Source organism: Equus przewalskii, chromosome 13, assembly GCF_037783145.1.
Source record: "Equus przewalskii isolate Varuska chromosome 13, EquPr2, whole genome shotgun sequence".
In the NCBI taxonomy this organism is placed as follows: Eukaryota; Metazoa; Chordata; class Mammalia; order Perissodactyla; family Equidae; genus Equus; species Equus przewalskii.
Genome location: NC_091843.1, coordinates 87,916,542 through 87,930,302, shown reverse-complemented (window position 1 = coordinate 87,930,302; position 13,761 = coordinate 87,916,542). Strand labels below are relative to the sequence as shown.

General features: G+C 47.0%; 1 protein-coding gene across 4 annotated transcripts in view; it reads left to right on the top strand.

Annotated features, from left to right (window-relative positions):
• Nucleotides 1–554: 554 nt before the first annotated feature.
• SV2C (synaptic vesicle glycoprotein 2C) overlaps nt 555–13,761 on the top strand; it is a 206,291-nt gene continuing 193,084 nt past the window's right edge. Inside the window, exons 1-2 of one of the 4 annotated variants that reach the window (XM_070571609.1) lie at nt 743–843; nt 1,388–1,584. The gene's annotated coding sequence lies outside the window, so the exon portion shown is untranslated. Of the gene's footprint in view, nt 1,028–1,387; nt 1,668–13,761 lie in introns of those variants that run through there. The other 3 variants (XM_070571608.1, XM_070571610.1, XM_070571611.1) reach the window with 3 other exon arrangements.

Below are 13,761 nucleotides of genomic sequence, written 5' to 3'. Positions count from 1 at the left end.
TTCCCAAAAATACAAACAAAATTCCCGTGGCCTTTTAAAAAAAATCGATAGTTTCCCTCAGAAGGGCTACTTCCAACGTCTGCTTGTTAGTCCGGCTGTCTGGTCCTTCCTGGCACTGGGGAGACCCAGACACCCGGCAAAGTTTCCTCCTGCTGCGCCCCAAGCTTCCCCTGGACTGGTGTGCCAGCGCGCGGGTGGAAGTCGCCCTAGCCCCGCCTGGTGCTCCCTGGAAGCCAGGTCAGAGGTAACAGCTCAGTCCCAGGCCCAGAGACAGGAGGAGGCAGGCACCAGCGGGACCCGCGTTCGGAATTTTTGTTGTCTCGCTGGACCAGACACGGGCGCGATCCCCAGGTGCGCAACGCAGAGTCACACTCAGTGACTCACTGAAGACTGGTGCCCCTTTCCTCCCCCCTGCGACAAACTCGGAGCCCTGCCTTCTCCAAAGGCACACGCCCCCTGGGGCCGGCCCTCCCCCGCATCCCGCCGCCGCAGCGCTGCGCGCCCGGACTTCCCCGGCCCGCCTGCCCGCCCCGCCCGAGTCGTGCGCGGCTCCCGCCTCCCCCGCGCGCCGTGGCTCCCGCCGCGCCGCCGCCCGGCACTGCAGCACCGCGGGAGGAGGCGCGGCGGAGGAGGGGCCGGAGGACCGCAGCGGGCAAGCCCCGAGCCACTTTCCCGCCCCTCCTCTCGCCGCCGACACGCTCCGAGGAGTCACCACTCTGCGCGCTGCAGGAGAGAGCGGCAGACGGAGGCGGCCCCGGGGAGCGAGCCGGAGCGACGCCCGCGCGGCAGCGGCGGCTGCGGCGCTGACACCCCCCGGGCAGGGGGTCCCCGGCGGCCGGAGCGGTGAGCGAGGGACCCCGGCAGCGGTGGCGGGATTTCCCGTCGCTGCTTAATTTCCCTCCCGGACCCGCGGCAGCCTGGGGAACTTCTGGCTGCCTGGTAGAAGCGCAACTTTGCCCCGCCCGCCGCGGGTGCCAGGAGCTGCCCAGCGGGGCGCCTTTGCTGGGGCAGGACCCAAGAAGTCCGGGTAGGGCAGATGGTTGCCCGGGGATAGGTCAGGGGGTGCGGGCGCACTTATTTCGCATTCCCGGTGGAGGCGGGTGGGCAGCAAGCTGGGAGTCGGGGGCAGCGCCCGCCTTCTGCCGGGACCTCCACGGTCCTTTGCTGCGTGGTTCGACGGGCAGGGGGAGGCTGATTCAAAACAAGCAGCCGCGACCCCCGGCCAGATGTCGGACCGGTACCCCCACCCCAGCCTAGGCTCAACTTTTCGGCGGGGATCCCTCTGCAGACGTGCGGGTGGTGGGAGAGCAGAGGCAGCCGCGGTGGGCGCTGCGGGCGCCGGAAAGAAACACGAGGAATTTAGAAACACTTCCACACACATCCCCAGAGCCCTGTCTCGTGTCTACGTGAGAACAAGAGAAGGAGGAGAGCGGGGAGCCCGCGGCGCGGAGGCCGTCTCCAAGTGCCCGCGCCTCCTTCCACTACGCCTCCATTCAGCAAAAGGCCGCCGAGCGCGGACCGTGCGCCGGGCGCGGCGAAACGGACCGGCGGGCGCGAGGCTCCGGGGGCAGAGGGGCCATCACCGTAAGCAGACCGACTACCGGGGTAATTGCAGGTGGCGGTGGGGCTGTGGAGGCCGTCACCCAACCCTTTGGCCCTTTCTTTGGGTGAGCTCTTTCCCCTCCGCCTGGGTTCTAGAACTGGGAAGACTCTTCTCCAGCGTGTCGCGGGGACGGCCCCGGGCTGGGCCCTCGAGGACTGCGGAATATGGTGATGAACTTGCCATGGGCCAGTGGGCACCCGCCCGCAGATGCACAGCCCAGAGCTTCTCTGTGGGCGTACCAGGACCTCTGGCGCTCGGCGCGGGGACGGGGGTGTGGCTGAGTCACAGGCGCTGGAGGTGCCGCCTGGACGGCCCTAGCGGGGGGCGCTCGCGTCACCCGCTACGTGTGCGAGTGATGCAAATGCAGACCCACGAGGGGCGGGTGGGGGTGGGAGGTGCAGGGGAGGCGGGGGTGGGAGGTGCAGGGGAGGCAGCCGAGTCCCTGCCTGCGAGAGCGCGTGTGTGCGTCAAAGGCTCTGGGGATGATGGATGCCCGGCTGCGCACCCGGAGCAGACAGCCGCGACCTGGCGGGGTGGCGGGGGCGGGCGGCGGCGGTGGGGCGGCGAGGAAAGCCCGGCAGGCTGGGGCTGCGGGCGGCTCCGCAGTGCGCCGCAGTGCCGGGAAGGCGCCGCAGCCGCCGGGCGCTCCCCGGGGCACCTCAAGAGATGCGGCGTCTTTTAAGGCGCCAAGACAGGGATGCCCTGATGGTCTCCTTTCTCGCGGGACCTCCTTCCTGCGTTCTTAGCTGACTGACAGCGCGAGAAAGTTGTTTCGGTTTAATTCCGAGCCCTAGCCCTGGAGGAGAATTTGACGTTCTTCTCTTCGGCATTCCCTCATTTTCAGTGGCCAGTTTCAAAGGGCCTCGTGCTCAAGGCGGGTTTTCGCGTGAAAGCTCGGATGTGGAGGTTCCTGAGATCCTGTAGTGCTAACCCATTCCTTCACCATTCTTCAGGAGTTCTGCCGGGAGGCCCGGCCTCTAAGTGGGGCTTGAGAACGGCTTACGAAGCGGTCTGTCACATTCCTCTTTTATAACATAAAAATGTGCGTTAAAACAGTGCTACAAATGCATTCCCTGGTAGAAAATAAAAAGCCCAAACCAAGTTTCATTCTATTTATTTTATTTGTTTTTTAAAAAGACCCTGCTCTCTGGAAACCTGATAGCCAAGGGTTTCCTCCTGGCTTTACTGAATGAGCGCAAGTCTGCAGTCTGTCTGGCAAAAGGAATGAAAGAAGGGAAAGGGAGGCGAGGAAGGAAAGAGGAAAGCAGTTGCCACAGAGCCCTGAGACTGAGATCCTCGTCCCCAGGCCCCAAGGATTGTGTTCTTGTCACCTTGGGCAAGTGACCTACCCTCGTGGGTTCATCCTCCACATTTGAGAAATGTGAAAAGTAGCTCAGAGTACTCTCGTTACAAAGTAGTTCAGAGGACAAAAGAGATGGTCTCAGAGAGCTTTGGACATACAAATTCTCTATGAATGGAAAATATTATGAAACAAAGTCCTTTTAAGGGAAAAGGAAACAATTTTATCTTTTACAAAATTCTGGAGACTTCCCCCAGTACTGTTCCTTTAATGAAATTTGGCCTTCAACGTCAGAAAATGCAGACAATAGACTTTTCCTTACAGTCTAATATAAAATCAGATGCCATTAGCTGCTGACTGTCTGTAGGAAAAAAAAAAAGCTCTGGATTACATCTGAGTGTTTTTAGTGATGTAGTAAAGAAATCAAATTCATTTTTCAGGACCCAATGACAGTAAAAGTAGTTTCTTTGGTCTGAGCAGCAGACGAGCCTAGGAGCTTTTAGCTAAAATCCTACTCATTATTAACCCCATCCTGCTCCTTAAGTGTGGAAGGTACCTCGGAGAGCAGGATGCAGTTGCCATCAAGGAGATTATCGCAAAGGCATCATAATGTGCAGTATATCACATGACCGCGAGTACCAGAAAATCCATTTCCTGTAATTGGGGATGTTAGCTCTTACTCTGAGGTGGACTTGTTGATGGTATATTTCGTGAATAAAAAAATCTAATTCGCCAAAATGCCTTCCTAACCAGCTCACTCTGTTGTTTTTCGCATTACTGATGCACCATGATAGAGTTCTGTGAACAGTGAAAGTTAAAATGCCCTTTTTATTCTCTGCGCTGGATCAGGAGAAAAGCCACGATTCCCCAGTGCTTCTTGTTTGCGTGTTGCTGAGGTTTCTGTCTGACGCAGGGTTGACAACATGCGTGTCATTGCCCATTTGACACAAACTCATCATTTAGATGAAGTCTGGCTGTAAACCTGGGAGAGACAGCCCCTAGCTATGCGCAGTTTTGGTACAACATTGCAAACTTATTTTTGTTTGTGCTTTGCTTTTTCAATTGCAGCCCCTTGGGTAGCCAGTGTAAAAAGCTACAGTGGATTGAATTTGGAGCTTCTTTCTTTATTTGACACAGCTGAAACAACAATGGGGTTTGAAGTCACTGTTTTAATTCTTGCTGGAACTATGTCTTAAGGGGGTATAAAGACACCATTTAGTTTTATCACAAACACCCCCTTGTAATTAGGGACAGTCAGTAGTAGTTGCATATCATGATGGCTTCCCCTATTGGGAAGAATTGAAGAAAGTGAAATAAATGGAGAGGGGTGGATTGGATGCTTTGGTCCTTTCTGGTTCTACTCTTTCCCTCCATGAAATACAGAAATATATGATGAGTTATATTTCAAATTTGAACTTTGCTTATCAGTAGAATATAAGAAGTGTTTTTGATTAATATGTTGAAATTTTACATGGAGCTGTGGACTCTGTTTTTGTAAATGGTCTATTAGATTTTGTATTATGCCATTGATAGTATATATGAAGAGATTTTTAAATGACCAAATTTGAAAAATAATAATCTCAGCTTAATGTAAAGCAGATATTCAAATTGATTAATATGACAACATGTTTTCTGTTGACCACCGAATGCACGCCGTGCTTGCTATATCTTTTCCCCTGGGCAGTATGTGATACAAATGGGTAAGACCGAACACTAAGAACTATATTGATGGCTTCAGTCTTCTCACAGCGCTTGGGCCCTCTTACAATTCAAGAGCACAGCGAGATTTATGACAAATGAGGCCAAGTGCTTTCTCTTGTCATTTGCCACTATTTGAAAATCCTGTGAACTAGAATCCTGAAATAGCCAAATAGACCAGTGGTTCTCAGATACTTGGGTGTGTCATACTTTCCTGGGGAGCTTGTTCAAATGGAGATTCTGAGCCCTGTCCTAGACATTGTAAGTGAGAGGTTCAGAAGGTGGGCCCAGAATATGCCAACCCAGAATATGGGTTGGATGTCATCGTTAGGGGACCACACTTGCAGGAGCCCTTGAACTGGCACTAGGTAGTGAGGCAGGGATCCAGAACATGTGGACTTTCGAAGCTGTGTTGTTCTCTTTAATGTTTATTGAGTATCTACTCGAAGCCCTTGGAGAAATCACATTCTTGCTGGCAAGACAGACTTAAAGATGACTAACTTCTTTGGTAAGAGTCAGAGGTGGAGTGAGGGAGGAGGTGGTGGGAAAGGACTCTGGAGACAGTTATGTCGATGGTTTCAAAAAAAGAAGGGCATAGGCAGAAGGAGCATCATATATGACCAATCGGTCTAGAGGGATAAAGGCTGGAGACCTTAACTTTCAAGGCCTTCATGGCTCTGGATGCTCTGGTCCCTGCTCACTTCTGCCACCTCATTTTGCATAACCCCCAAACCTCTCCCATCCTAGCAGCCTTCAAGCATCAGTCTCCTTCTGCTAAGGCAGGCTCATCACCTGCACCAACCTGCCTTCACCAAGTTAACTCCTTATGACCTTCAGATTTCAGTCCAGCCCTCCCTCCCTGTGGAAGCCCCCAGACCTCTCTTGTGAGGTTAACGTTCCCTCTCCTGTCACGATGTACTTTTCCTTATAAATAAGGTTATCAGAGAAAAGCAGGATGCTCAGTTAAATTTAAATTCAGATTAACAACAAAACATTGTTAAATATAAATGTCTCTAATATTGCGTGGGATATACTTACATTAAAACATTATTTGTTGTTTATTTGAAATTTAAATTTATCTGGGCATCCTGTATTTCTATTTGCTAAATCTGGCAACTCTGTTTATAAAGCTCATTAATTTTACAATTTCCTGTTTTTAAAAAATGAGATTTTCTCCTGACGAAACTGTAAACTCCAGGAGGCCAAGGACACGATTCGGGGTAGGTTGTTGTTAGTCTCGTTCTCTCCCTAGTGTCTAAAGTAGTATCTGGGGCGTAGTGGGAGCACCGTAAACATTACCAGATGAATTAATGAGTCGTTACACCATGGATGAGTTTCCTAACCTCTTGGGGCCTTAATTTCTTCAGCTGTGAGAAGATGCTTTTTATATCTGTTTTTCAGGATTGTGTGCAAAGATTAAATAGGGAAAATACACCTAAAGCTCCAAGCATGTTGCTTTGTAGGCACTGTACTTTAAAAGACGTCCTTTCTCTTCTCTCAATGTTTGTCTTGTAAAATGAAAGGATTCCTTCTGAATGTATAGTATGAGGGCAAGCATAAGAATGGCCCTTGGAATTATGGGAACATCACTTCTTAACTATAAACACACATAAGCACGAAAATGGAATAAAGAAAAAATGGCATGCTACTTCCTTTTTATTATAATGCAAGCCTATAAGCAGTCAAGTGCTTCCTGAATATTTACCAACTGCAAAGTACTCTGGAGATTCAGCTATGCGGTTACAAAGGTCCTGGCCTAAGGAGTTCCCATTTGTGGAATGGCAACACCTAGAACTGGCTTCATGGGCCTTTGACCTGTGCAGTCACACAGGGCCTCACATTTAGAAGGACCCTGTGTTTGGTTTATGCTCTGCCCTTGCCTCTTGAAATTCTTTGAACAAGGGGCCCCACGTTTTCCTTTTGTATTGGGCCCTGCTACTTGTGTCGCTGGTCCTCTTAACCTGTGCATATCTGTATATAGCACGTGCATCGGGAGCATTATAGTCTTCGTAATGGACCCTGAGCCTCTCATTACTCAGGGAACTTGTGATTTTCCCCAGATACATGGCTTAGAGTTGATTGAACCAAGTTCAGTGTCTTTTCCAGTATGCCATGACTCTCTTCACCTGATCACACCCGCCCATGTGCCCAGACCTTTGAGTGAGCCTCATCTTTGAAAGGACGAGGTCTAGGTCTGCTAGTCTTCGGTCACCTCCGTGGCCCTTCCCTCCCATCATTGCTCCTGCGGTTGCTGAACCACTGGATCTTGACACTCCAGGTCTGCCTTTGTAGGAATATCAGGAACACCGGCAGTTGTTATAGACGCCGTCTCTTCCCATATTCAGGTTTTAGAGTCTGCAGATTCACACAAGATAAATAGCGATCTTGGAGGGTTGAAATTTTTCTAAGAGAAGTTTCTGAGATGTTTGTCCTTTGCTTTAAATGGTTCAGCTGACTCATGCGGCACAGGAGCCTCTGCAGCAGAGAGCCGCCATGCATTTTGGCAGTGGGTAGAGAAGGTGACCCGGTTTGTCATTTCAAGCTCTGACTAGCCTGTTTTAAAATATACTCTTTTTTTTAAAAAAAAAGATTTTATTTTTCCTTTTTCTCCCCAAAGTCCCCCAGTACATAGTTGTGTATTTTTAGTTGTGGATCCTTCTAGTTGTGGCATGTGGGACGCCACCTCTGCATGACCTGATGAGCCGTGCCATGTCCGCGCCCAGCATCCGAACCAGCGAAACCCTGGGCCACCAAAGCGGAGTGCGCGAACTTAACCCCTTGGCCATGGGGCTGGCCCCTAAAATATGCTCATTCTAACATTACTTTTTAGTAGTTCCAAGCATGCCATTTTTTCTTTATTCCATGTTCGTGCTTATGTGTGTTTATATTTAAGAAGTGATGTTCCTATAATTCCAGGGGCCATTCTCATGCTTGCCCTCATACTATTATTATTTTCAACATGTGACAGCATGCTCCAGTTAATGTGCATTAAACACATTAGGAGCTGCATTGAACACAAGAGTAATTTAATTATAAAGATTATTATTTTATTTATTTATAAAGATTGGCACCTGAGCTAACAACTGTTGCCAATCTTCTTCTTTTTTTTTCTTCTTCTCCCTAAAGCCCCTGAGTACATAGTTGTATGTTCTAGTTGTGAGATGCCTCTGGTTGTGGCATGTGGGATACCGCCTCAGCGTGGCCTAACCTAGCGGTGCAATGTCTGCGCCCAGGATCCAAACCAGTGAAACCCCGGGCCGCCGAAGCAGAGCATGCAAACTCAACCACTTGGCCACAGGGCCAGCCCAGATTATTATTTTTTTAAGTGTTCAATTCAGTCTGCAGCCTGGGTTTCTTATTGGTCACATCAAAGTGGAGGTAGAAATACAGACCCATAGTAGTATCCACAATCTCTTGTTCTAGTCCTACCCCAATTGTGGATTCCCAGCTTTCTTCAAAGATTCATTACTATTTCTTTGAGGAAATAGTGACTCCTCACAGTTTCTTTCTCAGGGCTCACTCCTGCGGTCCTTGCTCCCAGTTCCCTGGAGCAACATCGCTACCGTGTTGCCGCACCTGCCTCCGCTGCCCGGAACGCCCTGGCTCTAGCACTGTAGAAGCTGCGGAGGCTGCATGTGCTCTGAATGTCCCTGGAGACTTTAGAAATTGTGTGAATGCTTGGGGGCTGGTGAGAGGACGCTTCAGGTGACACGGTGTCCTGTGTTCACAATCACTTGTCCCCCAGCACCAGCCCATTGTCGGAGGACTATAGTCCTCAAGTTTCCTTTTGCTTGGGCTGAGCGCTTTCCGTTGAGACTTCTCAGTCCCTCCCTTCCAGACATGCTCGGAGGTATCAGAATATTTAGAGAAATCATCAGAATTTTGTACAGGATGTTCACGGCATCATTCTTTGCAGTAGTGAAAAATTGGAAAAACTTGAATGGCCACAAGAGAATGATCAGATCAATTATGGTTCAAATAAATAATGAAATACTGCATAGCCATTGAATAAGGTAGACCTATATGTACTAACATGGAAATATTTTGAAGATATGTTATTATTTTAAATGTAAAAACCCCTACAATAAATGTAGGGATTTATTGACCTGAACATTTAAAAAAAATTTGGATACATTAAGAAGTCTGGAAGGATAAAGACCAAACGATTGTCTTTTGGGAATTAGATGGAGAGGACCTTACACTTTCTACTTTATATATTTCTGAATTGTTTGAGTTTTCAACAATAAGCGCATACTACTTTTGTAATTAAGGCATCTGTAAAGGTGGTAAAAATTAATTTCGAGATGCCCCTCTGATGCCATTTCTCAAATATATCTAAATATTAATGTTTTAGTGGCTAAAAAGCAGTGTCAGTTTTTCCCGTGGATACTTTCCAGTCCATAATATAGGTAAGGTAATCAAAGTTGTGAGAACATAAATTATTTTGGTGCTCAATGAAGCTATTTTCATTTTGAATGTAAAAAGGAACCCACCTGTAAACATTCAACACCATGGCCCTTGAGGACTGACGTAGGTTTTTAAAACTGAGAACCTCTCCCTTCCCCTACCCCCATTCTCAATAAATCTTACGTGTCAAATAGCTGTCAAAAGCCCATGCTTGGAATACTTTAGGGACATTTTTCATTTTACTAGGACTATGTATTTGATGGAATTGGAGATCGACAATTTTTCATCTTCTCTTCTCATGCGCCTGAGTGTCCTCGCTCCCATCATTTATCCTCCTCACAACTCCCATCATGTGCTCATTTGTCTACGGGAAAGGCTCCTGCCTGCCCTTCAAGCCTCAGCTTGCAATTTCATGACCCTCCACAGCAGGATTCAGGCCCTGTCTCTGTTTCTCTCAGTCCCCTTGCAGCCGCCACTGTAGGGGCGCTTCTTCCACATTGTCATCCTGACCTCTCTATACGGGTTTTCCTGCTAGTTTTCTGAGCCCCTTGAACTTCAAGGGAAGAGGCCTGGTCATTGAGACCCTTGTAACTCTCAGTGCTGGACACACAGGGGCTGTAAATATTTTAAGTGATTTTTAAACCTTTTTAATTGAAGGATAACATACAAAGATAAAAGTGCACATGTTAAAAGAGTATAGCTGAATTGATTTTCGCAAACTGAACACATCTCTTGAACCAACACCCGGATCATGAAGGAGATTATTCCCAGTGCCCAGAAGCCCCTTGCATGTCCCTTTCAGTCATAACCCGCTTCCACCATCCTGCCTCCAGTCCTCTGCCTCACAAAGCCCTCCCTGTCCCGCTCAGATGCCCATTGTTCATGCCTCAGTCTGGGAAACTGCTTGGCAGAGTCTTACCACTGCTGATGGATGTGAGGATGTCACGACTATGCCCAGGATGCTGTCTCTAGAGGCCCAAACTCCCAGTCCACAGATGCCAGAGGCAGAGAAAACGGTCCACAATTTGTTTGGCCCTCCTCTGGCTGCAGGACAGCTCTGCTCTTGACCCTGAGTCCCTCATGAGCAATTCTGTCATTTGACCTCCACTTTGACCAAATTGGATGTCTCCTTCAGTTTCTAACTTGCTAAGATTTCCGATGGGTGTGTATAGAATTTCATCTAATGCTTTTAAGCCTCTGATTAATTACAAAATCATTTCTTTTTAACAGATAAAGGCTCCAGAGTTTCTATTTCTTCTCGTGTCAGTTTTGATAAAGCTACATTTTAAAAAAAGAAGTTTGTCAATTTTATCCAGTTTGCCAAATTTATTGCATGGTTACTTATAATCACTGCTTTGTGTTTATTTTGTGAACTCTGTGATTCTTGTATCTAATTGTATTTTCTTCATTGCTTTGGCTATTTAGAAGCTCAGTCAATTTTTTGTATAGATTCTAGAACTTTACAGCGTCATGTAGTGTTATCAGAAGATCTTTAAAAATATATATGAATTATTTAAAATATATTCCTATCTCATTTGAACATGAAATCATTGCCTCAGGTTGTATGCATGTTTTAAAAGACTCATTATTTCTTTTAGTTATCATTGAATAACAACCCTAAAAATATCAGAACATTAGTAACTAGATAGAATGACAGATATTTAATTAATTTTAAGAATATCTAAATGATAGAAGCCAGGTTTGTAGAAGATACCAATTCCTTTGAAGGCAAAAATATTGATAAGAATGAAATACTCATGGGCTTGCTATGAGTCTACTGGTTATTTGATGCTATATGTGTTTATAATTCGAAAGGGTAAATGAACCATGATTTGAATTTTGATGACAAAGGTTTTATTTTGTGACAACCTTGGGCCTTATTCGGTCCTTATCACATCTCTGCCTGCCTTTACACAAATCTGGCAGGCTATGGCAGACTTCGCATATCTCTGTCCGTCCAGGTGATTGTAGGGGAGTGAGCTCCTGAGGTACACATTGCTCTGCTTTGTCGTGAGTTCTGGAACAGCTGGTGACTCAGCATTGTGTGTTTATGTCCCGCTTCCCTTGGATCCCACCCATTCCTTCTTTTTCCTAATATCCATCTATTCTGTGTCCACCATCGTGAATTTCTCATTGACTTTTCTGTTCCTCCTTCAGCTGTGCTTGCCTCCCCTGTGCTGGGTGGGCAAGCATTTGTCAGACATTTGTTGCTACATCGTGTCTGCCTAACCAGCCGCTCCAAAAGTTAGTAAGTTAAAGCAACAGCCATTTATTTTCGTCCGTGCCTCTATGGGTTGGCTGGGGGCTGGCTGATGTAGGTTGAGATTTACCAAGTTTTCTCCAAGTTGCAGGTAAGGTTTAGGTTTTTAATCCTATTTGCAATAATTGACTCCTCAGTTCATATTTTTGGCATGGAGATGGCAGAAGGACAAGGTGGCTGAGTGGGAAAATGTGATGCCTCTTAAGCCAGGCTCAGAGCTGGTGTACTGTCACTTCAGCCCACATTCCGTTGCCCAAAGACAGCTAATGCACAGGACAGCTCCACATAACAAGCCTTGCCTCACAAAGTGCACAGCTTTCCAGTGTCCTGTCACATATCCACCTAGGGGAAAATTTTGTTTCTAATAATTTAAGCCTAGAACTTTTTCTGTTTTATATGTAAACAAGTATTTTTTGTATATGGTGTATTTTCCCGTAGTGAAACTTCTTAGAAATCAAAGGAAGATTGTATTTTGTTTAAACTCTTACCAAGAGTTGTTCATCGTTTCCAAAACTCACATCACGGTGGTAACAGCCACTTGTTGTGATATTTATGTTGCTAATAAGCTCACCTGTGTTTGTGTACACTGGCGGTGGTTGCGTTCCTGGTGGGTCTGCGTTCAGAAGCAAGCGTCTCATGTCTTCACCGTGTATTCTAGACTTGTTACACTGGCACATTTACATATTTAAAGAACATAATTTGTTATTATTTCTTCTATTTCTCCTTATTGTTGTTAGGGTATTATATAGATATTTTAAATTTCTGTGTGCGGGTGGGATATTTTATCTATGAAAAGTATTTAATAATGCTTTGCAAACTATGCGTTATTAATAGGTGTACTGGACTGCTCTAAATTCTCTAGCCTTCAGCACCTGGCATAGGAAGCTGATTTACATTTGGGGTGGGAAGCGGCATGTTGTAACACAGGGAGCTCTTCCGTCTTAGCATTGTGTTGGAAGGGACCATGCTCTTTCTGTAAGGACAGCCACATTCCTCTCTCTCTGGCAGTGGTTGTGGAGTGGGGTGGGGTATGATGTGGACCAGCTCACAGGGATGTCTGTGGAGAACACACGAGCCTTTCCCGTGGTTCTACTTCAGAGGCTCGCCCTAAACGAGATCAGTCTGGGGACTAGGGCTGTGAGGGCGCTGAGCTGTTACTGTGCTGCTCTAATCTGCTTAGTGATGGGTGAGAACAGGGAAGCGAAGAGGAGAGAAGAAACAAACAGATGTGTTCCAAGATGGCTGCTCCAACAACAGTGGGAGGTGCCCAGGAGGAATCTGGTGGTTTCTCTCTAACCCTGTTTTTAAAATCCTGTTATTCTCTGAGGTCACTGACAGACAGCGATTCCTGTGTGATTCCCCTGCCAGTGTCTTCTGTGTGCGAGAGTGGGAGCTCTCTGAATTGCTTCCAGAAGAGACCGACAAAAGAGGGAGTGAAAGCCTGGTGATTATCCTGGTCCATAGTTCAAGGAGGTGAATATTTTCCTGTCAACTGAAACTGACGTAAGGGTAGTTTAGAAGGAATAAATCAGAAGACATTGAGAGAGTGACCCAGGACTGAGTAATATATGCCACTCTGTGTGCCATTTCATCTAAAGTGGAGTCTCGATAAGGGCATCCTACCCTTTATCTGTGGTTTGCAGGGGACGTCGTCGCTGGGGCAGAGCTCGCCTTGTTTATTGATAAATACATTACAGCTAATTGTTTTCCCAAACATTCATTCCTGTGAATCTGAATGTGTAATGATTGCGCCTGCCTTTTGGGATACAAATGTGTGTGTGCAAGAGGGTTTGATTATATTTAAAGGCAGTGAATGAAAAAAAAAAATCCAAACCTATAAAGGTTTCTACTTCCCAGCAAGCCCGAGGAGGAGAGCCGGTGATTAACATAACTGAATGTGAGCCTGAGGCACCCAGGCCATCTTGTACCTGCAGCTTTACTTTGTACCAGGAGAATGACATGATTCTCCTTAAGGGCTGGCACCAACCAAACCTACTGGCCGCGGCTGGTTTGGACACATTTGAGCTCCACCTAAATCCCTCACTGATGGGCCTGAGCCTAGATTAAAGGGATATTTAGCGATGGATAACTAGTTCATTTCCTCCCAACTTTTTGGCATAAGGCACTCCCTGATTCTTACCATATGACACAGTTGTTGTGTTGATTACCACATCAAACGTTCGCTGTAACATCATATTCCGTTTAATAAAGCTCCTAAATAGATGGAAAATAACAGTTCGTACTATATCCGATTGCTGGCTTAGAAGTTTTTTTTTCTCTTACTAGATGATTTTGAAATTAGGTACTGCCTAGTTTAAAAAATCAGATCATGAACTATCTTTGCCTAAGATTGAAATGCACTAATGTGTGTCCCTGAGCTCCTGGGGCTCCCAGTGATGCTTTTGAAGTTACTTCTGCACTTCCCGCTGGCCGTATTAGTGCTTTCTTTTGGTGGTATGTGTGTGTCTGTTGGGGGAGTGTGTGTGTGTGATG